Here is a 21373-nt window from a genome sequence, read left to right as displayed (position 1 = left end):
GGCCTACCGTGACGAGGCGAAGAAACACACACTCTGGCTTCTCTTCATAACGTATAAAACCAAAGAAATGAAGGTCTGCCAAGCCCAGGGCCAGAAAGCAGCCTGAAGCATGAACGCCCTCTCCAGTCACCCCTTTCCTGTCAAAGTGGAGATCTGGCCAAGCAAATAGGGCCTACCGTGACGAGGCGAAGAAACACACACTCTGGCTTCTCTTCATAACGTACAAGCCAAAGAAATGAAGGTCTGCCAAGCCCAGGGCCAGAAAGCAGCCTGAAGTCATGAACATCCTCTCCAGTCACCCCTTTCCTGTCAAAGTGGAGCTCTGGAGCAGAGCAGGCGGGCCTGAGATCTGCCGCTTCAGCCAAGCAAACAGGGCCAACCGTGACGCCGGATGCCGGGACGAGCAGTCACTGCAGCTTCCTGCGAGGCAACGAAACACACACTCTGGCTTCTCTTCATAACGCACAAGTCTTTCGCCTTTTACTAAAGACTTCCGTGGAGAGAGCAGCTAAGGAGTTGCACCTATTCTTGGCAGGGTCTGGCTGGGCCCTCTCCTCGTTGTTCAAAAGAAATAACAGAAGAAAGCAGCGCGCAATTCCAGGAGCTCCGCAGGCCTCTGAGGTACTGTGGGTGGGCGGAGATTTGAAGCGGCTCCCTCCCTGTGAGCACCGCCACTGGCGAGAAGTGTCCCGAGAAGGCGGCTCAGCCAGGAACCCGTAGCAGGCCATCGCCTCGGCCTTTTGGCTAAGATCAAGTGTAGTATCTGTTCTTATCAGTTTAATATCTGATACGCCCGATTCGGGGCAACGATTAAACCCATTTTTAGAACAGGGAGCTGAATAGGGGCTCGCTCCGCTCGCTTCCACGATCGACCCGGTATTGCAGCGCCCGGGAACGGTGCCCCTTTGCTGACCTTGTGCAAAAGCAAGAATGCCAAACAAATTAACATCTGCCAGAGAAGAACCAGAAAGCAGCCTGAAGCCGCGAACATCCTCTCCAGTCACGCCTCTCCTGTCAAAGTGGAGCTCTGGAGCAGAGCAGAGCAGGCGCTGCCTGAGAAATGCCGCTTCAGCCAAGCAAACAGGGCCTACCGTGACGAGGCTAAAGAAACACTTCTCTTCATAACGCATACAAACCAAAGAAATGAAGGTCTGCCAAGCCCAGGGCCAGAAAGCAGCCTGAAGCCATGAACGCCCTCTCCAGTCACCCCTTTCCTGTCAAAGTGGAGATCTGGCCAAGCAAATAGGGCCTACCGTGACGAGGCGAAGAAACACACACTCTGGCTTCTCTTCATAACGCATACAAACCAAAGAAATGAAGGTCTGCCAAGCCCAGGGCCAGAAAGCAGCCTGAAGCCATGAACGCCCTCTCCAGTCACCACCCTTTCCTGTCAAAGTGGCGATCTGGCCAAGCAAATAGGGCCTACCGTGACGAGGCGAAAGAAACACACACTCTGGCTTCTCTTCATAACGTACAAGCCAAAGAAATGAAGGTCTGCCAAGCCCAGGGCCAGAAAGCAGCCTGAAGTCATGAACGCCCTCTCCAGTCACCCCTTTCCTGTCAAAGTGGAGCTCTGGAGCAGAGCAGGCGGGGCCTGAGATCTGCCGCTTCAGCCAAGCAAACAGGGCCTACCGTGACGCCGAAGCCGGGACGAGCAGTCACTGCGGCTTCCTGCGAGGCAAACCAAACACACACTCTGGCTTCTCTTCAGAACGTACAAGTCTTTCGCTTTACTAAAGACTTCCGTGGAGAGCAGCGCTAAAGAGTTGCACCTATTTTTGTCAGGGTCTGCCGCCTGGCTGGGCCCTCTCCTCGTTGTTCAAAAGAAATAACAGAAGAAAGCAGCAGCAGCATTCCAGGGAGCTCCGCAGGCCTCTGAGGTACTGTGGGTGGGCGGAGATTTGAAGCGGCTCCCCCTGTGAGCACCGTCACAAGCGAGAAGTGTCCCGAGAAGGCGGCTCAGCCAGGAACCCGTAGCAGGCCATCGCTCGGCCTTTGGCTAAGATCAAGTGTAGTATCTGTTCTTATCAGTTTAATATCTGATACGCCCCGATTCAGGGGCAACGATTAAACCCATTTTAGAACAGGGAGCTGAATAAGGGGCTCGCTCCGTTCGCTCCACGCATCGACCCGGTATTGCAGCGCCCGGGAACGGTGCCCCTTTGCTGACCTTGTGCAAAAGCAAGAATGCCAAACAAATTAACATCTGCCAGAGAAGAGCCAGAAAGCAGCCTGAAGTCGCGAACATCCTCTCCAGTCACACCTCTCCTGTCAAAGTGGAGCTCTGGAGCAGAGCAGAGCAGGCGCTGCCTGAGAAATGCCGCTTCAGCCAAGCAAACAGGGCCTACCGTGACGAGGCGAAAAGAAACACACACTCTGGCTTCTCTTCATAACGCATACAAACCAAAGAAATGAAGGTCTGCCAAGCCCAGGGCCAGAAAGCAGCCTGAAGCCATGAACGTCCTCTCCAGTCACCCCTTTCCTGTCAAAGTGGAGATCTGGCCAAGCAAACAGGGCCTACCGTGACGAGGCGAAAGAAACACACACTCTGGCTTCTCTTCATAACGTACAAGTCTTTCGCCTTTTACTAAAGACTTCCGTGGAGAGCAGCGCTAAAGAGTTGCACCTATTTTTGTCAGGGTCTGCCGTCTGGCTGGGCCTCTCCTCGTTGTTCAAAAGAAATAACAGAAGAAAGCAGCGCCAAATCCAGGAGCTCCGCAGGCCTCTGAGGTACTGTGGGTGGGCGGAGATTTGAGCGGCTGCCTCCCTGTGAGCACCGCCACAAGCGAGAAGTGTCCCGAGAAGGCGGCTCAGCCAGGAACCCGTAGCAGGCCATCGCCTCGGCCTTTTGGCTAAGATCAAGTGTAGTATCTGTTCTTATCAGTTTAGTATCTGATACGCCCCGATTGGGGCAACGATTAAACGCATTTTAGAACAGGGAGCTGAATAAGGGGCTCGCCCGCTCGCTCCACGCATCGACCGGCATTGCAGCGCCTCTGGGAACGGTGCCCCTTTGCTCACCTTGTGCAAAAGCAAGAATGCCAAACAAATTAACATCTGCCAGAGAAGAGCCAGAAAGCAGCCTGAAGCCGCGAACATCCTCTCCAGTCACGCCTCTCCTGTCAAAGTGGAGCTCTGGAGCAGAGCAGAGCAGGCGCGCCTGAAAATGCCGCTCAGCCAAGCAAACAGGGCCTACCGTGACGAGGCGAAACAAACACACACTCTGGCTTCTCTTCATAACGCATACAAACCAAAGAAATGAAGGTCTGCCAAGCCCAGGGCCAGAAAGCAGCCTGAAGTCATGAACGCCCTCTCCAGTCACCCCTTTCCTGTCAAAGTGGAGATCTGGCCAAGCAAATAGGGCCTACCGTGACGAGGCGAAGAAACACACACTCTGGCTTCTCTTCATAACGTACAAGCCAAAGAAATGAAGGTCTGCCAAGCCCAGGGCCAGAAAGCAGCCTGAAGCCACGAACGTCCTCTCCAGTCACCCCTTTCCTGTCAAAGTGGCGATCTGGCCAAGCAAATAGGGCCTACCGTGACGAGATGAAAGAAACACACACTCTGGCTTCTCTTCACAACGTACAAGCCAAAGAAATGAAGGTCTGCCAAGCCCAGGGCCAGAAAGCAGCCTGAAGCCGCGAACGTCCTCTCCAGTCACCCCTTTCCTGTCAATGTGGAGCTCTGGAGCAGAGCAGGCGGGCCTGAGATCTGCCGCTTCAGCCAAGCAAACAGGGCCTACCGTGGACGCCGGAAGCCGGGCCGAGCAGTCACTGCGCTTCCTCTGGCAAACGAACACACACTCTGGCTTTCTTCATAACGTACAAGTCTTTCGCCTTTTACTAAAGACTTCCGTGGAGAGCAGCGCTAAGGAGTTGCACCTATTTTTTGGCAGGGTCTGGCTGGGCCCTCTCCTCGTTGTTCAAAAGAAATAACAGAAGAAAGCAGCGCGCAATTCCAGGGAGCTCCGCAGGCCTCTGAGGTACTGTGGGTGGGCGGAGATTTGAAGCGGCTCCCTCCTGTGAGCACCGCCACAAGCGAGAAGTGTCCCGAGAAGGCGGCTCAGCCAGGAACCCGTAGCAGGCCATCGCTTCTCGCCTTTTGGCTAAGATCAAGTGTAGTATCTGTTCTTATCAGTTTAATATCTGATACGCCCCGATTCGGGGGCAACGATTAAACCCATTTTTAGAACAGGGAGCTGAATAAGGGGCTCGCTCCGTTCGCTCCACGCATCGACCGGTATTGCAGCGCCCGGGAACGGTGCCCCTTTGCTGACCTTGTGCAAAAGCAAGAATGCCAAACAAATTAACATCTGCCAGAGAAGAGCCAGAAAGCAGCCTGAAGCCGCGAACATCCTCTCCAGTCACGCCTCTCCTGTCAAAGTGGAGCTCTGGAGCAGAGCAGAGCAGGCGCGCCTGAGAAATGCCGCTTCAGCCAAGCAAACAGGGTCTACCGTGACGAGGCGAAAGAAACACACACTCTGGCTTCTCTTCATAACGCACAAACCAAAGAAATGAAGGTCTGCCAAGCCCAGGGCCAGAAAGCAGCCTGAAGTCATGAACGCCCTCTCCAGTCACCCCTTTCCTGTCAAAGTGGAGCTCTGGAGCAGAGCAGGCGGGCCTGAGATCTGCCGCTCAGCCAAGCAAACAGGGTTTACCGTGACGCCGGAAGCCGGGACGAGCAGTCACTGCGTGCTTCCTCTGCGAGGCAAACGAAACACACACTCTGGCTTCTCTTCAGAACGTACAAGTCTTTTCGCCTTTACTAAAGACTTCCGTGGAGAGCAGCGCTAAAGAGTTGCACCTATTTTTGTCAGGGTCTGCCGTCTGGCTGGGCCCTCCTCGTTGTTCAAAAGAAATAACAGAAGAAGAAAGCAGGCGCAATTCCAGGAGCTCCGCAGGCCTCTGAGGTACTGTGGGTGGGCGGAGATTTGAAGCGGCTCCCTCCTGTGAGCACCGCCACAAGCGAGAAGTGTCCCGAGAAGGCGGCTCAGCCAGGAACCCGTAGCAGGCCATCGCTTCTCGGCCTTTTGGCTAAGATCAAGTGTAGTATCTGTTCTTATCAGTTTAATATCTGATACGCCCCGATTCGGGGCAACGATAAACCCATTTTAGAACAGGGAGCTGAATAAAGGGGCTCGCCTCCGTTCGCTCCACGCATCGACCGGTATTGCAGCGCCCGGGAACGGTGCCCCTTTGCTGACCTTGTGCAAAAGCAAGAATGCCAAACAAATTAACATCTGCCAGAGAAGAGCCAGAAAGCAGCCTGAAGCCGCGAACATCCTCTCCAGTCACGCCTCTCCTGTCAAAGTGGAGCTCTGGAGCAGAGCAGAGCAGGCGCGGCCTGAGAAATGCCGCTCAGCCAAGCAAACAGGGCCTACCGTGACGGACGGCGCGAAGAAACACACACTCTGGCTTCTCTTCATAACGTACAAACCAAAGAAATGAAGGTCTGCCAAGCCCAGGGCCAGAAAGCAGCCTGAAGTCATGAACGTCCTCTCCAGTCACCCCTTTCCTGTCAAAGTGGAGATCTGGCCAAGCAAATAGGGCCTACCGTGACGAGGCGAAAAGAAACACACACTCTGGCTTCTCTTCATAACGTACAAGCCAAAGAAATGAAGGTCTGCCAAGCCCAGGGCCAGAAAGCAGCCTGAAGCCGCGAACATCCTCTCCAGTCACCCCTTTCCTGTCAAAGTGGAGCTCTGAGCAGAGCAGGCGGGCCTGAGATCTGCCGCTTCAGCCAAGCAAACAGGGCCAACCGTGACGCCGGATGCGGGACGAGCAGTCACTGCAGCTTCCTGCGAGGCAAACGAAAACACACTCTGGCTTCTCTTCATAACGTACAAGTCTTTTCGCCTTTTACTAAAGACTTCCGTGGAGAGCAGCGCTAAGGAGTTGCACCTATTTTTGGCAGGGTCTGGCTGGGCCCTCTCCTCGTTGTTCAAAAGAAATAACAGAAGAAAGCAGCAGCATTCCAGGAGCTCCGCAGGCCTCTGAGGTACTGTGGGTGGGCGGAGATTTGAAGCGGCTCCCTCCCTGTGAGCACCGCCACAAGCGAGAAGTGTCCCGAGAAGGCGGCTCAGCCAGGAACCCGTAGCAGGCCATCGCTCGGCCTTTTGGCTAAGATCAAGTGTAGTATCTGTTCTTATCAGTTTAATATCTGATACGCCCCGATTCGGGGCAACGATTAAACCCATTTTTAGAACAGGGAGCTGAATAAGGGGCTCGCTCCGCTCGCCCACGCATCGACCCCGGTATTGCAGCGCCCCGGGAACGGTGCCCCTTTGCTGACCTTGTGCAAAAGCAAGAATGCCAAACAAATTAACATCTGCCAGAGAAGAGCCAGAAAGCAGCCTGAAGTCGCGAACATCCTCTCCAGTCACGCCTCTCCTGTCAAAGTGGAGCTCTGGAGCAGAGCAGAGCAGGCGCGGCCTGAGAAATGCCGCTTCAGCCAAGCAAACAGGGCCTACCGTGACGAGGCGAAAGAAACACACACTCTGGCTTCTCTTCATAACGTACAAACCAAAGAAATGAAGGTCTGCCAAGCCCAGGGCCAGAAAGCAGCCTGAAGCCATGAACGTCCTCTCCAGTCACCCCTTTCCTGTCAAAGTGGAGCTCTGGAGCAGAGCAGGCGGGCCTGAGATCTGCCGCTTCAGCCAAGCAAACAGGGGCCTACCGTGACGCCGGAAGCCGGGACGAGCAGTCACTGCGGCTTCCTGCGAGGCAAACGAAACACACACTCTGGCTTCTCTTCAGAACGCACAAGTCTTTTCGCCTTTACTAAAGACTTCCGTGGAGAGCAGCGCTAAAGAGTTGCACCTATTTTTGTCAGGGTCTGCCGTCTGGCTGGGCCCTCTCCTCGTTGTTCAAAAGAAATAACAGAAGAAAGCAGCGCGCAATTCCAGGGAGCTCCATGAGGCCTCTGAGGTACTGTGGGTGGGCGGAGATTTGAAGCGGCTCCTCCTGTGAGCACCGCCACAAGCGAGAAGTGTCCCGAGAAGGCGGCTCAGCCAGGAACCCGTAGCAGGCCATCGCTTCGCCTTTTGGCTAAGATCAAGTGTAGTATCTGTTCTTATCAGTTTGCACTTGTTTCTCGGCCGTGGCTAAGACTGCGATCGTCTCCTTCGGGTGCTTGGTCTACTAAAAGAATCAAGAAACTACTTCGGGTTTCCCTTCACTTTGAAGGTAAGTTTTTTTACTGTTTGCCTTTTTTTGAAAATATTCTCTGTTTGTGTCTTGTTTTGTCTTTTAAAGGCATCTGTTGGCTGTGTGGTGCCTCCACCATGGCGGCCTACCATGCCGGCATGCGGAGGCACCACAGTGTGCGATTTAGCTTAATTAGAAATGAAGGAGAGTTGCCAAAGATGTCTAGATTGGATTTTTCCAGGAAATTGATTCAACAGGTGTTGGGGTTCTCACCAAATGACCTGAACTGTATCCTGACCCTCCCATTCAACAAAGGTTTTGACGTGAGCTTTTGCTCAAGCGCTTATCTGGAGGATTTCTGGATAAGGTATGAGAATGTGAAACCGCAATTTAAAGAATTTGTTGTTGAGAAACTGACTGACAACACCTTGAAAACGGTGATTGTTAGAATGTTTAATGAAACTATTAGTGCTCAAGACATTTGCTTGTGGCTGGGAAGATACTGCACAGTGAAAGGGCAGGCTATGAAGGTGAGGATGTGGACGGAATCTGGAACTGTGCATGGAAGGTCCCCATACAGCAATGGGAAGACCCCCATGGGTTTCGGGGCCTGAAACATCTCCCATCTATGATAGTCTTGGGGGACAATAGAGGCTACATTCACTACCAGGGCAGCCAAAGCTCTGTCGGAGGTGTGGGGAGCATGGGCACTTGGTGGAAGCATGTGAGGAAATCATTTGTGGGAAATGTAAGGAAAGAGGACATACGTATGCTGAATGTAGAAATGACCGTAAGTGTAATTTGTGTGGAGGAGAGGGGCATCTCTTTAGAAATTGCCCTAGGTCATTTGCAAACAAACTTAAGAGGACAAGCTTGATTGGAGAGCAAAACCTGAATGAAATAGGTAATGAGGAGGACCTGATTGATACAGCTGGGCCTGAAAATTTGATTTGCTGCCAAAACCTGTGAGTGGAGGAGAGGAACAGGGGAGGCGGGAAATGGGAGGAGCATGGAGGGCCTGTCCTACCAGAAACCTTAGAGGAGGAGGTCGGACAGGTCGAAAGTGGAACACAAGGAGGTGGAAACACTTCAAGCGATAGCATCCAAGATCAGTCCCCCTGATACCCAGCTGGCAAAGAGAACTGCGGCAGAACTGTCCTCTGGGACAATTGTTTCAGGAAAGAGGGAAGACTTGAAGTACCGTCAGGGAGTTCCTCTGGGAGGACTCTAGGGTCTTCCCTCTGGCTCGCCAAATGAGGTCTCCTTTCTTAATATAGTTTTGCAGTCAACCCCAAAGATCGTATGGTTAATGCAGCTCTGCAGCAGAGGCCGTCTCCGAGAGTCCGTAAAGGAATAGAGCATCAGCCCTCCCTCCAGAATCGTGTGAGGTGAAGGAAGAGCTCTGTTCACGAGAAATAAATTGATGTTAGGATCCTTGAAACCTGGGCTGAGTCTTTTCCCTGAGGAGAATTACCTCCCCTTAACGTAAAAATGATTAGTTTGCCTTTTGTCTTACCCTTATGGCTCTTACCTTCTCAACTATAAATGTTAGAAGTGTTAGGACCAAAATGAGAGCCCAGAGTGTGTTATCCTTTCTAAATACTGTAACGTCGGATGTGATCTTACTTCAGGAATGTGCAATACCCTTTTAAAAGCTTATAACCAGTGGCAGGACATGTGGCCACAACCATCAATATGGAGTGGATCAAATGGGAATAAGAATGATGGAGTAGCCGTTTTGGTAAAAAACCCTTTGTGCTGGTAAAGGGGAGCACTGTGGTGAGGGAAGGAAGAGCACTTGTAGTTAATTTGAGTTATATGGACAAGGATTTTAACCTCTTGAATGTTTATGGGTTTAATGATAAACATGAAAGATATGACCTTTAGAGGAGCTGCAGCCCCATTTGTTGGGAAAGGTGCCTTTAGTATTTGGGGGATTTTAACTGTGTCCTAAGTAGAAAGGATAGGAAACGAGCCAGGCAAGATTTTAAAGTGGACAAGACGTCACTCTTATTACAGGGGATGGTTAGAGATTTTAAACTAACAGACTGTTTTGCAGTAATACACCCCAGGGAGGAGGGCTTCACCTGGTTTAGTGGGGATGGCTCTAGGGCCTCTCGCATTGACTATTTGTTTGTGAGAGATGTCTTGCCAACTGATGCTAGATTGATACCCGTTTTCTTTTCTGATCACATGATGCTGTCCAGCACTATCACTTTGGCATCGTGTGTGACGATGGGGAGAGGACTGTGGAGACTTAACTGCTCCTTGCTTGAGGACCAAAATTTGATCGGCCAGTATAAGGAGCGGTATCGTGAGTGGCAGACCCTCCAGGATTTTTATGAAACACGTGCAGAGTGGTGGGAAACGGTTAAAGAAAGGACACAGCTTTTTTTAAACAGGCCGGGAAAAGGAAGAAGGCTGCTGAGAATAGGCGCAGGATGGGGCTGCAGAAAAGACTACAGAGGTACTATCGTTTAAACCAATTGGGGATGGATTTTAATGACGAAATAAAAGAGGTCAAGGAGAAAATGCAGATAATTGCGGATATAAAAAGTAGGGGGTTATTTTAAGAAGTAGGGAGAAAGAGAGAGATGAAGGTGAAAAATGCACAAGATATTTCTTCAAGAAAATTATGAGCAAATCTGGCTTCGTTGCACGACTAACAAACAAAGCCGGGCAAAAGTTGAGACCACCGAGGAGATCATGCAAGTGATCGAAGATTATTATAAAGAGTTATATGGGAAAAAAATGTTAATGAAGAGATTATTGCACAAACCTTGGAGTTTATCGACAAGACTGTTGAAGACAGTGGTTTATTGAGCCAAGGCTTTACATTGACTGAGCTCAATCAGTGTCTTAAGAGTTTTAAGAACGGAAGTCCCCAGGGATGGATGGACTCCCGTGGGAATTCTACCGGACTTTCTGGGACATTTTGGCCGTGGACCTACTTTCTGTTTTTATAGATTTTAGCCAACTTGACAGGCTGCCGGACAGTTTTAGAATAGGGTAGTCACTCTTGCTCACAAAGGTAAGGACAAGACCGACCTGAAAAATTGGAGACCAATTGCGCTCCTAAATTGCGACTGCAAGTTTTTAGCAAACTTTAGCAGCACGGATACGCCCTGTGCTAAGCCAGATAATTCACCCGGATCAAGCCTGTGCTGTTAAGGATAGGAAGATCACTGATAGCCTCGTATTGATCAGGGACACCATTTGTTTTGCTGAGGATAGAAACATTCGCTAATTGTCTTAAACTTGGATTTTGAGAAAGCCTTTGATCGGATCTCGCATCAGTATCTCTTTAGAGTGCTGCAGAAAATGGGGTTTCAGAGCAGTTTATTTCTTGGGTGAAACTGTTGTATAATGGGATCAGTAGTAGATTTGTCATTAATGGGATCTTGACTGGGGGCGGTGGACTTACACTGCGGTGTTCGTCAGGGGTGTCCCCTATCTGCACTTCTTTATGTTATCGGCGTAGAACCACTAGCGCAGATCTTGAGAAGAGACAAAGGGATAAAGGGTTTGGAAGTACCAGGGAGTGGCGGACAAGTAGCAAAATGTGTCCTGTACATGGACGATATCAATATTTTGTGTACAGATCTGTCTTCGTGAAAAGGACCTTTGAAGCGACTGACTGGTTCGGGAAGGCCTCGGCTTCCAAGCTTAATAAGAACAAGACTCAGGTACAATTTTATGGACCATGGGAGGCTACAGGTTTGACTGGGCTTGAGATGAATCTGACACAAAACGACCAGAGGATTTTAGGGATCAGGTTTGATAAGGAAGGAGGTGGCAAGACAAATTGGTCGGTAATTATAGGAAAGTGAAGCAACAGCTGGGTTACTGGGGACTGAGAACGCTGACCTTGGAGGGCAAGGTGTTAATCATCAAGGCAGTGATTTTACCCCGACTTCTCTTAGTCAGCTCAGTCTTTATCCCTCCCAGAAAAGTGCTCTTAGAACTGAAGCGAGCCATTTTCTACTTCTTATGGGGTTCTAAATGGGAGAGACTTAGAAGGGAGACAATGAAGAAAATGAAGGAGAATGGAGGAAAGGGGTTCCAGACCTGTATCTGTTTGTAGGAAGTCTCTACACGAGCAGCCACCTGAGGCAGGCCACGGCCCGATCTAGTAACCCCAAAACGCAGGCATGGGTTAGATTTTGGGCTGGGAGCTACTTAAGACAGAGAAAATTGATACCGGTGGATTTAAAAGTGCCTGTCTCCTTTAGTCTCCCCGGCCTATGCTGAGCTAAAGTCCTTTTAGTCTCCTTTAACTTGGAAAACGAAGACTTAAACATTTTAACTAAACACCGGTCTCTCATTTCTGTTGTGCAGGAGCGAGAAGCTGTGACTCCAGTCTTGTGACCTCTCGATTGGTGAAGCCACAGATGTGTGGCGATTGGTGAGCCGTCCCGTTCTTTTCGCATAGGCTCCGGGATGTGTCCTGGATGGTGGCTCATGGGATCCTCCCAGTCAGGTCCGTGATGCACTCTCGGGCATGTCTGCAACAGCCATGTGTCCCCGGCCTGGTTGTGGCGCGCCTGAGTCGGTGAGGCACTTGCTCTGGGAGTGCAGCGCTGCCGTGAACCTGTGGGCAATGGCCGGCTCCTCGCAATTCCCGTGCTTACCAGCAAGGGAGGTCCTAACAGCACAGTTAGTGCTCTATGGGGTGAGCCAGGGAGCAAAGGCACAAAGGAAAGACTTTGAGAAGCAGTGGCTGACTCTCGCTGCCATCAAAGACGCCATTTGGACCTCCAGAAACTTGCTGGTAAGCAAGCACATGCAGATCCCCGTGACTGCTCTCCGAATGGCGGCAGCAACAATAAAGAGATCTGTGCTGCAAGCAGCAAGCCGTGGGAGCAGCCACAAAGAAGGATCGCCTCTGTGCCCATTCGGACGGGAGCCGTTGCCACACACACAGGAGGTCAAAGCAGCAACGGCCTGGCTCTCCGGGAGAGGCAGGTGGGAAGGAGCAAAGTGGTGAGGATGCCCCTGAGCACCAGGAGCTTGTGAAGAGACGGGACGGCTTTTACAAATTGTTTTTATTGCTCCACTGCACTTTCTTTTAAGGAAGGGTGGGAAGAAATAAAAAGTAATCTTTTAAACTGGGTGGAATTTGAATCTTATGAGATGACTGTGTTTGGTTTCTATGTTTGAGTGTCAATAAAACTTTTCGAAAGAAAAAATCTGTTCTTATCAGTTTAATATCTGATACGCCCCCGATTCGGGGGCAACGTATTAAACCCATTTTTAGAACAGGGAGCTGAATAAGGGGCTCGCTCCGTTCGCTCCACGCATCGACCAGTATTGCAGCGCCTCCGGAGCGGTGCCCCTTTGCTGAGCTTGTGCAAAAGCAAGAATGCCAAACAAATTAACATCTGCCAGAGAAGAGCCAGAAAGCAGCCTGAAGCCGCGAACATCCTCTCCAGTCACGCCTCTCCTGTCAAAGTGGAGCTCTGGAGCAGAGCAGAGCAGGCGCGGCCTGAGAAATGCCGCTTCAGCCAAGCAAACAGGGCCTACCGTGACGAGGCGAAAGAAACACACACTCTGGCTTCTCTTCATAACGCATACAAACCAAAGAAATGAAGGTCTGCCAAGCCCAGGGCCAGAAAGCAGCCTGAAGCATGAACGTCCTCTCCAGTCACCCCTTTCCTGTCAAAGTGGAGATCTGGCCAAGCAAACAGGGCCTACCGTGACGAGGCGAAAGAAACACACACTCTGGCTTCTCTTCATAACGTACAAACCAAAGAAATGAAGGTCTGCCAAGCCCAGGGCCAGAAAGCAGCCTGAAGCATGAACGTCCTCTCCAGTCACCCCTTTCCTGTCAAAGTGGCGATCTGGCCAAGCAAATAGGGCCTACCGTGACGAGGTGAAAGAAACACACACTCTGCCTTCTCTTCATAACGTACAAGCCAAAGAAATGAAGGTCTGCCAAGCCCAGGGCCAGAAAGCAGCCTGAAGCATGAACGATCCTCTCCAGTCACCCCTTTCCTGTCAAAGTGGAGCTCTGGAGCAGAGCACGCGGGCCTGAGATCTGCCGCTTCAGCCAAGCAAACAGGGCCTACCGTGGACTTGGGAAGCCGGGACGAGCAGTCACTGCGGCTTCCTGCGAGGCAAACGAAACACACACTCTGGCTTCTCTTCAGAACGCACAAGTCTTTTCGCCTTTACTAAAGACTTCCGTGGAGAGCAGTGCTAAGGAGTTGCACCTATTTTTGGCAGGGTCTGCCGTCTGGCTGGGCCCTCTCCTCGTTGTTCAAAAAGAAATAACAGAAGAAAGCAGCGCAATTCCAGGGAGCTCCGCAGGCTTCTGAGGTACTGTGGGTGGGCGGAGATTTGAAGCGGCTGCCTCCTGTGAGCACCGTCCTGGCGAAGAAGTGTCCCGAGAAGGCGGCTCAGCCAGGAACCCGTAGCAGGCCATCGCTTCTCGGCCTTTTGGCTAAGATCAAGTGTAGTATCTGTTCTTATCAGAAGAGGCGGAAGCAAAGAGAGATGGCGGCGTCGTCGGCCATCTTTTCCGAGAGGGACGCAAGGACTTCTGGAGCGAGGAATACGCTGAGATTTGAACTCATGGAGAAAGATACTCAATTTCATGACAGGATAACTTTTGGACGGAGAATCCTTTTGAAGCCCTGAAGATACAGCCGAGGAAATATTCTGCCTACAACAGAGCACCGCAAGTAAGCACTATGATGTGACATTCACTACAGGAGAATATGCGGAAGAAGTGAGAAGGAAGTGTATTGTGGAAGAAGATAGAGAACTGCGAGATATATGGTGACCCCTTTGTATCGCAATGATTACAGAATTTTAACGATACATATGTATAACCCATGGGTCACGGAAGAGACTATCAGGTACTTTCTCGGGAGATATGTTACTGTTCTCCCAGGAGTACGAAAGATAAAGGACGGTCTGGGCATATGGACCGGAAAGAGACAATTTCGCATTAAACTGAGTGCGGATATGAATAGCGAAGATGGATATTGTCACCCACCTGCTGTTTTTCTATTGGAGCGGATAGAGGCTTCCTTGTTTACATGAGGGCAGCCCCAAGCATGTAGGAAATGCGGGAGTGTTGGACATAATGCGGAACAATGCGACCAGGTGAGGTGTAGGAGTTGTGGCAAGCTTGGACACATTACGAGGGACTGCAAGGAGCCCAGGAGATGCCATTTATGTGATTCGGAAGAGCATATGGCGAGAGACTGTACTAAGCCACGGCCTTATTCTACCGTGGTAAAGACTGGACTTATTGGGGAAAAACGTAGCGAAGAGGAAACAGACTCTGGTGAAGGAGCAAGGCCTCAGGAGCCACCACCAGCTGCTGGAAATCAGGCTAATGAGGACAAAGTAGAAGGAGTGGAGGAGGGACGGAGGCGAAGTGAGGAGGAGGGAGAGAGGAGCCATGAGCAAGATGGTGAGAAAGTACAGCAGGGGAGGAACCCCAAAAGGTTGGGAAGTGGTCGGAAAGCCACGGAGAAAGTCTGCTAAAAGGAGGAGAAAGGTGAGTCCAGCCGCCTTTCCTGAACATGGTGAGCAAAGAGACCAGGATATTAGGGAGGAGGTTTTGGAGGAAGGTGTAAATGTTGAGGGGTATGCGTGGAGGGGAACACAGACTGAGTGCATGCATACCCCCCTAAGTGACGTGACAAGTGATGGAGATAAGGAAGAGGAAGGTGAGAGCGAAGAACAGTCAGAGGACTCTTTCATAAAAGACCTTCTGTCACATGCCAATATGGACAATTAGTGAACCCAAGAGGGGAGGTAAAATAAATTATGAGACTCATTACTTTTTTTTTCTTTATTTTCTTTCTTGTCCTAGTGCTCCACTTGCTTTTTGTTTATGGTATGGGAAAACTACGGATAATTACCCTGAATGTTAGGGGGCTAAAAAATGCCCGAAAGAGGAAAATTGTTTATGAATTTTTATTGTGTCATAATTCTGATGTTTGTTTGGTTCAGGAAGTTCACCTGAGAGATGAGGGGGATGTTGCTTTGTTTACTGAGGAATGGAGGGGAGGGGAAGCTTCTTGGAGCATTGGGGGGGTACATGGGTCTGGAGTTGGGGTGTTATGTGGGGATAAAGATATCCGGATAATTGAGAGCTTTACTGTAACACAAGGAAGGGTAATGGTGGTGGATATCGATAAAAGCAGGACTCAATGCCGGATAATAAATGTATATGCACAAGTGGAGCCTGGGCTCGTAAGGACCTTTTCCAAAAAATGGATACTTGTTTTTTGACTAGAAAAGATATTATTGTGGGAGGGGACTTTAATTGCTCCTTGGAAAGGGAAAAGTTTTCCCTCCCTTTTAGGACCTTCATTAAAAAATATGGTTTAATTGACGTAATGGGGAAGCTACTGGGAAAGCAAGTGGGGTATACTTGGAAGAACACAAGGGGGGCGAAGAGTAGGTTAAATTACATTTTAGTAGGGAAAGAGTGCAAAATAATAGAAGGAAAAACAATACCGGTCCTTTTCACAGATCATCAAGCAGTTGATGTGGAGCTCGAGATAGCAGGGCCGGATTTTGGAAAAGGGTACTGGAAGTTTAATAATGATGTCCTCGCAGAGAAAGCCTATAGGGAGGGTTTCATGAAAATTTTCCCGATATGGGCCGAGATGAAAAGTTTATACAGTAACAATGTGGCTTGGTGGGAGGACATAAAGAAAAAAATCAAAAAGTTTACGGTTGAATATTGTACAGAGAGGTCAAAAGTTCGAAAGAAAGAGTTCGATACAATACAGAAGGAGATAGAAAAAATCTATGTTATGGAAAATAGGGGAAAGGAGGTTCAAAAGGAAGGGTACTTGGAAAATTTAAAAATAAGACAGGAGGAACTACTTGAGAGGAAAGCGAGAGCCGTATTATATAAATTAAAACAGGAAGAGTATGAGGAGAATGAGAAATGCTCCTCATACTTTTTAACAAAATGAAGACTAGGGATAAGAGGGCGGTGATAACGGAACTGGAGAGGGATGGAAAGGTGATAAGGGGGAAAGATGAATTGTTAAGAACGGTGGAAGAATATTATGGTAATTTGTTTACAAAGGAGAGCTTGGATGAGGGGAAGGGGGAGAGTTTTATAAGATCTTTAAGGAGGAGGTTACCCGAAGAAGAAAATGACAAGCTGGGGGGGGAAATGACGGTAGGGGAGGCGTATAATGTGGTTAAGACAATGAAGGCCGGTAAGGTGCCTGGCATAGATGGTTTAACAAAAGAATTTTACATGGTTTTTTGGGATATGGTGGGGACCCACCTCCTGGAGGTTTTAAGGAAATCATGGAGGAGGAGAGATGTGGGAAAGCATGAAAGCAGGGAGTGGTGACTATTCTGTTTAAGAAAGGAAATCCGAAGCATTTAGACAATTACAGGCCACTAACTATGCTGTGCGTGGACTATAAAATATTGAGCAAGATTTTGGCGAATAGGCTAGCAGGAGTCATGTCACACATAGTGGAAATGGACCAAACTTGTGGGGTACAGGGGAGGCAAATCACATGGAACTTACATCTACACAGGGATGTACTCACATATGTAAAGGAGAGAAACATTGCTGCAATATGTGTGAGCCTTGACCAGCAGAAAGCTTTCGACAGAGTAGATCACCCCTTTTTGTGGAAGGTTATGGAGGGGCTGGGACTAGGTGGGGTCATTATAAAATGGGTAAAGGTCTTATACAAGGGCATAAATTCAAAAATCAAAATAAACGGGCATTTAACGGGTAAAGTGCAGAAAACAAGGGGATTGCGGCAAGGGTGCCCGCTCTCTGTGGTGCTGTTTGTTTTATCATGCAGAACCCTTGGCTTGTGCAATAAGGGGAGTTACGTTGTTAAAGGGATAACGCTGCCCGGGGTGAGAGTTTAAAATATCTGTCTGGCGGATGACACAATATTATATTTGGCAGATGATGAAAGCTTAAGGGGAGTGATAGACATTCTATATGATTATGAAAAAGCAACTGGATCGAGAATAAATAAGCAGAAGACTAGGTACAAATACCTTGGGAAGTGGGAGGAGGAAGGACAAGATTTGTGATTTTATGTTGTGTGAAGGTCCTATGGACGTTTTAGGAATATCGTTTGGGAGCAGGGAGGGGATGCACTGTACAATTGGAAAAAGAAGATGGCGGTTGTGGAAAAAAACTGGGATTATGGAAGACAAGAAAACTTTCTGTCTCAGGAAAGTGTTGGTCGTAAAAGGCAGTATTGCCAAAGCTGCTACATTTGGCCTATGTTTTCGATGCCGCACAAGTATAGAGCTCAACTAACGAGGGAATATTTAAGTTTATATGGGGGCTATGAATATGTAAAAAGGGCGCAAATGTATCAGGAAATATCAGAAGGTGGGAGGGATGTGCCAAACGTTCCTCTGAAGCTTGACTCAATATTCTACAGCAATGTATGCATACTCCTGAAAAAGACATATATACACAAATGCCAAATCCTGATATGGTTTTGGCTGTCTATACCATACCGGTTTCTAATAGGGTGGGATAATAAAGGCCCTAAAGCTGAGAGTAGGCCGGAGTATTTCCAGAAAATGGTAAAGTGGGGAGGAGATATAAGGAATGCAAAGAAGAGGATACAGTGATAAATCACAAGGTATTATATAGGAAACTGGTACAGAAACTCAATGTCAATCCTGTAATGGTGAACTCTGAAGTGTGGTTACAGGCCCAGGACAAGAGTTTTAAGAACGGGCTTAAAGATTTTAATTGGTTGCACTTGCATAGAGAAGGCTACCAGTTAGGGTCACGATGTCGCCCACAACCTGGGAAGCAAAAAAGTATGTCCAAGGGAAAATTGTATGGAAGATGAAACTATTGAACATGTATTATGGGGATGTGAATATGCAAAAAGGTTTGGGATGGGGTAAAAGAGAGTTATAACTGTTTGGAGAATGTGACATATGATGAGATCACTTCGTTTGGGGTTAAAGGGGTGGGAAAAGAACAAAATAAAATAATTTGTATGTTGATATCAATTGTAAAACTTAAATTATGGAAAGCGAGGCAGGGACATATAACTGGAGTGTATAAATGGAGAGAGATAGGAACAGTTAAGGCAATAGAGAAAGAATTTCAAAGTATATACTGGCATGAATTAGAAAGGTGGGGAAGCGACACAATTAAGGACAGGTGGAAAATCATCTTTTTAAAACCACCAAAAAAGAAAAGGTGGTAAGTGATAAGGAGTGAGATAATAGAAACGTGATTGTTATTTTGGTTTTGGTCTTTTACACTGTAAAATCTAATTAGTTCCCAGAACTCAAAAAAATTATGGAAACTCGTTGCCTCAAAAAAATTGAGTAAAGCTTAGCTAAAAATGACTAAGTTAGGACAACGTATTTATTTTGAGTACTCTGTACAAGCTCATTTGTTCCCAGAACTCAAAAAATTGGATCAAGTTTACGTAAGATGACCAAGTTAGGACAACTTACTCATTTTGAGTACACTGTACTCAAAATGTACACAGCCGTGTTAGTTCCCAGAACTCAAAAAATTATGGAAACTCGTTGCCTCAAAAAAACTAAGTAAAGCTTACTTAGGATGACTGTTAGGACAACTTATACATTGCAAGTCTGCAGTATTAAGAATAACTTGATATTTCTGACTTTCTGACAATACTAATTGTTTACCTACTGACAAACATTTCAAGTTCAACTAAATGAAAAAACAATTTGTGGTACCATGAATATCATTAAAATAATTAACAACACTTTTGTAATGATGTTAAAAAATGAGCACAACTTTTATTTTCAAACACAACAAAGTACAACAGCCAACATACTGGACACTGTTCTGCTGAATAAAAATGATATTGCCATCACTGTTATAATCTTACAACGAAACAAAGTCTTAGATGTAATTATTCTGAAACTAAGTTTAGGCCTACCACAAGTTTGTTTTGTACTTACATTACTTATATAATCAACATAAAATATTTATTGTTCTGTCACAAGTGCAGTCTCTAATTTAAACAACACATTCGTTTTCATTCCAACACAGGAGCTGGAATGTTGTAATATTTTAAGGATGGCTTGTTTCCAGTCCAGGCATTACTGCCTGAATGACTGTCATGGATCGAGGTGATCCAAATGTAAGTGCAGAAGAAAGTCTTTAACTTCCCTTAAGTACAGTTGCAGTGGATGTGGGTTGGAGATGCAATGAGCTTGAACCTGCAGGTGACCACCTTCACTGACCACACCATCTGTGACGGAGGACTCATCTCTCCTGGTGTCCTGCAAGCAAACAATCATATTTTTGGAACATGAACTTAATTGCTTTCTTAAAACATTTTTTCTGCATTTGGTATAAAACAGACTCCAATTTAGACAATCTCAGGCTCCCCCTCCCGCCGGAGAGGTGACATTCAATGTCCCAATTGTCAGTCTGGATAGCTGTGACCAACACACAATATTGTCATGAAAGAATAACTTTTAAAAAGTGCTATGCAAACATGGGCAATAACTTTCATTCTAATGATGTGCAAAATGATTTGGGCACAAAACAAATTTTGCTGTTAGAAAACTTGCAGACTTCACTATATACAGTGTAGACCCTCTAAACTAAGTTTGGGGGATGTGATCTTTCAAGAAATGCAGACCAAACTGTTGTTGTTTGTTTACTTACACAGCGTGTCTTGTAGAATTAACTGGAGTCGAAGCAACAGCATCGTGCAGTCACATCTCAAGTCTAATAACAGAAGACAGGAAAAGATCAGTAAAGAAACAACTTCCCCACACCAAAGCACAAATAAAACAATAAGTAAAACAGGCTGATCTAAAGTATGATTAAAGTTCGGCCTGGTTAATATAAATGTCACTGACAGTTACTAATATATTGGAAAACCAAAACACTTACCACTGAGTTGATGTCTTTCTGTCCAACAGCAGGAGTGCTGGTCCCGAGCCTCAAAGACAGTAAGAAGCAAGCAGAGGGAGAAAAAACAGAACATTTTTTAGAAACTGATTTGATCCTTAATGGCTGTGCAATCATTGTAACATAGAGTTCGCTTATGTTGTTAAATAAAGGCTAGATTTGACATTAATAGATGCCACAGATGTTCTAAAGCTGCCACAAAGCATGAAAAAATAGACGTCTCCGAAAACGTTGGAGCATTTTTGCAAATATGTGATGTCTTGATAAATCGAGCAGATATTTGAAATTTACACAGCTACATTCTCGCCTGAAAATATCTTAAAAGTTTATTTTGTGACCCAGAAAAAGTAATAAGTTTTTTCAGTGGCTCCTCCGCCATTGCCGCGCTTACAAGTACGCACAGGCTCCGACAACCGTGGCCGACAAATGCGATCCTCCTTTTCCCCAGACTACCCTTTCTGGGTCACAAAATAACCTTTAAGATATTTTCAGGCGAGAATGTAGCTGAGTAATGCTCAAATATCTACTTAATTTATCAAAATATCACATATTTGCAAAAAGTGTTTCACGTTCGGAGAGTCTGATATTCACCCCACACCCACCCCACCCCTAACGGCTGCACCTCCCAAAGAATTTTGTCTGGGCTCTTATCTCACTTATTTATTTCAAACAATCAACAAAAAAATTCACCGACATAGTTTTATGTAAGGTTTTAAGGCTGTGGTGTTAATTTTTAAGTAACATGAGCACAGCGGCAGCAGCAACGCTTAGGCTAACACTAACTAGCTAGCAAGATTATAAACCTGGTGCTAAACTAAGAGAAGCCACAAATCAGTTTGAATACGAGTAAACATTTACTCACCAAGTCAGTAAAGATCCACAGCAATGACAACAATAATATCTCCAGGTTTGCTCAATATATTCCATAACAAATGCTGGCGCCATGAACATGCGGACTGATCCGGGAGGGAGGAGAACGGTAGTCACGTGGCATTTTCAAAACACATCTTTCATCCTTCCGCCCTGAGAAGCAAAACTTCCAGCTTACTTAGTTTTTCTAAGTTAGGACAACTCAAATTAATCGAGTTGATCAGCATTTTTGCATAAAAAGTACTGGTAACTTATTTAAATTGAGTTCTAATAACAAATTGATAAAAATTGAGTTCAGCCTATTTAATATTTTTAATTAAACACAATATTACATTTTACAGTGTAATTGGTGGGACTTTACGGTTGTTTAACCTTTCTTTTTTTTTTCTTTTTTTCTGTAGAATGTTTTATTGAGGTGTGATGAAATAAAGGTATGACATTGATTTGGAAAATAATATGTTACGAT

At 47.2% G+C, this 21373-nt stretch overlaps 1 long non-coding RNA gene, 14 other non-coding genes and 3 pseudogenes across 15 annotated transcripts; 17 read left to right on the top strand and 1 right to left on the bottom strand.

Moving 5' to 3' along the window:
- The first annotated feature begins 439 nt into the window (after nucleotides 1-439).
- On the top strand, nucleotides 440-551 carry LOC120437232. Its single transcript, XR_005610931.1, has one exon. It is a non-coding gene; the product is annotated as a U5 spliceosomal RNA (small nuclear RNA).
- Nucleotides 552-726: 175 nt separating this feature from the next.
- On the top strand, nucleotides 727-907 carry LOC120437143 (annotated as a pseudogene).
- Nucleotides 908-1691: 784 nt separating this feature from the next.
- Nucleotides 1692-1804, top strand: LOC120437252. Its single transcript, XR_005610952.1, has one exon. It is a non-coding gene; the product is annotated as a U5 spliceosomal RNA (small nuclear RNA).
- Nucleotides 1805-1983: 179 nt separating this feature from the next.
- On the top strand, nucleotides 1984-2165 carry LOC116321829. The gene has a single exon (XR_004199576.2). It is a non-coding gene; the product is annotated as a U2 spliceosomal RNA (small nuclear RNA).
- Nucleotides 2166-2543: 378 nt separating this feature from the next.
- On the top strand, nucleotides 2544-2656 carry LOC120437209. Its single transcript, XR_005610908.1, has one exon. It is a non-coding gene; the product is annotated as a U5 spliceosomal RNA (small nuclear RNA).
- Nucleotides 2657-2834: 178 nt separating this feature from the next.
- Nucleotides 2835-3016, top strand: LOC120437144. Its single transcript, XR_005610856.1, has one exon. It is a non-coding gene; the product is annotated as a U2 spliceosomal RNA (small nuclear RNA).
- A 783-nt stretch (nucleotides 3017-3799) lies between these two features.
- On the top strand, nucleotides 3800-3911 carry LOC120437234. The gene has a single exon (XR_005610933.1). It is a non-coding gene; the product is annotated as a U5 spliceosomal RNA (small nuclear RNA).
- A 175-nt stretch (nucleotides 3912-4086) lies between these two features.
- Nucleotides 4087-4271, top strand: LOC120437282. Its single transcript, XR_005610980.1, has one exon. It is a non-coding gene; the product is annotated as a U2 spliceosomal RNA (small nuclear RNA).
- Nucleotides 4272-4720: 449 nt separating this feature from the next.
- Nucleotides 4721-4833, top strand: LOC120437254. Its single transcript, XR_005610954.1, has one exon. It is a non-coding gene; the product is annotated as a U5 spliceosomal RNA (small nuclear RNA).
- Nucleotides 4834-5013: 180 nt separating this feature from the next.
- LOC120437288 lies at nucleotides 5014-5198 on the top strand. The gene has a single exon (XR_005610986.1). It is a non-coding gene; the product is annotated as a U2 spliceosomal RNA (small nuclear RNA).
- A 618-nt stretch (nucleotides 5199-5816) lies between these two features.
- LOC120437235 lies at nucleotides 5817-5929 on the top strand. The gene has a single exon (XR_005610934.1). It is a non-coding gene; the product is annotated as a U5 spliceosomal RNA (small nuclear RNA).
- A 173-nt stretch (nucleotides 5930-6102) lies between these two features.
- On the top strand, nucleotides 6103-6286 carry LOC120437130. Its single transcript, XR_005610844.1, has one exon. It is a non-coding gene; the product is annotated as a U2 spliceosomal RNA (small nuclear RNA).
- Nucleotides 6287-6735: 449 nt separating this feature from the next.
- On the top strand, nucleotides 6736-6848 carry LOC120437257. The gene has a single exon (XR_005610957.1). It is a non-coding gene; the product is annotated as a U5 spliceosomal RNA (small nuclear RNA).
- A 181-nt stretch (nucleotides 6849-7029) lies between these two features.
- LOC120437170 lies at nucleotides 7030-7223 on the top strand. Its single transcript, XR_005610870.1, has one exon. It is a non-coding gene; the product is annotated as a U2 spliceosomal RNA (small nuclear RNA).
- A 5090-nt stretch (nucleotides 7224-12313) lies between these two features.
- LOC120437150 lies at nucleotides 12314-12485 on the top strand (annotated as a pseudogene).
- Nucleotides 12486-13274: 789 nt separating this feature from the next.
- Nucleotides 13275-13387, top strand: LOC120437261. Its single transcript, XR_005610961.1, has one exon. It is a non-coding gene; the product is annotated as a U5 spliceosomal RNA (small nuclear RNA).
- A 180-nt stretch (nucleotides 13388-13567) lies between these two features.
- LOC120437161 lies at nucleotides 13568-13773 on the top strand (annotated as a pseudogene).
- A 5966-nt stretch (nucleotides 13774-19739) lies between these two features.
- On the bottom strand, nucleotides 19740-21035 carry LOC120437122. The gene is made up of 3 exons (XR_005610838.1): nucleotides 20900-21035; nucleotides 20020-20068; nucleotides 19740-19851 (listed from the first exon to the last, which is right to left on the bottom strand). It is a non-coding gene; the product is annotated as an uncharacterized LOC120437122 (long non-coding RNA).
- Between the last annotated feature and the right edge of the window lie 338 nt (nucleotides 21036-21373).

This window comes from Oreochromis aureus, unplaced genomic scaffold (genome assembly GCF_013358895.1).
Source record: "Oreochromis aureus strain Israel breed Guangdong unplaced genomic scaffold, ZZ_aureus HiC_scaffold_59, whole genome shotgun sequence".
NCBI lineage: Eukaryota > Metazoa > Chordata > Actinopteri > Cichliformes > Cichlidae > Oreochromis > Oreochromis aureus.
The sequence above is the reverse complement of the archived record's forward strand: the minus strand, read 5'-3'. Positions and strand labels throughout refer to the sequence as shown.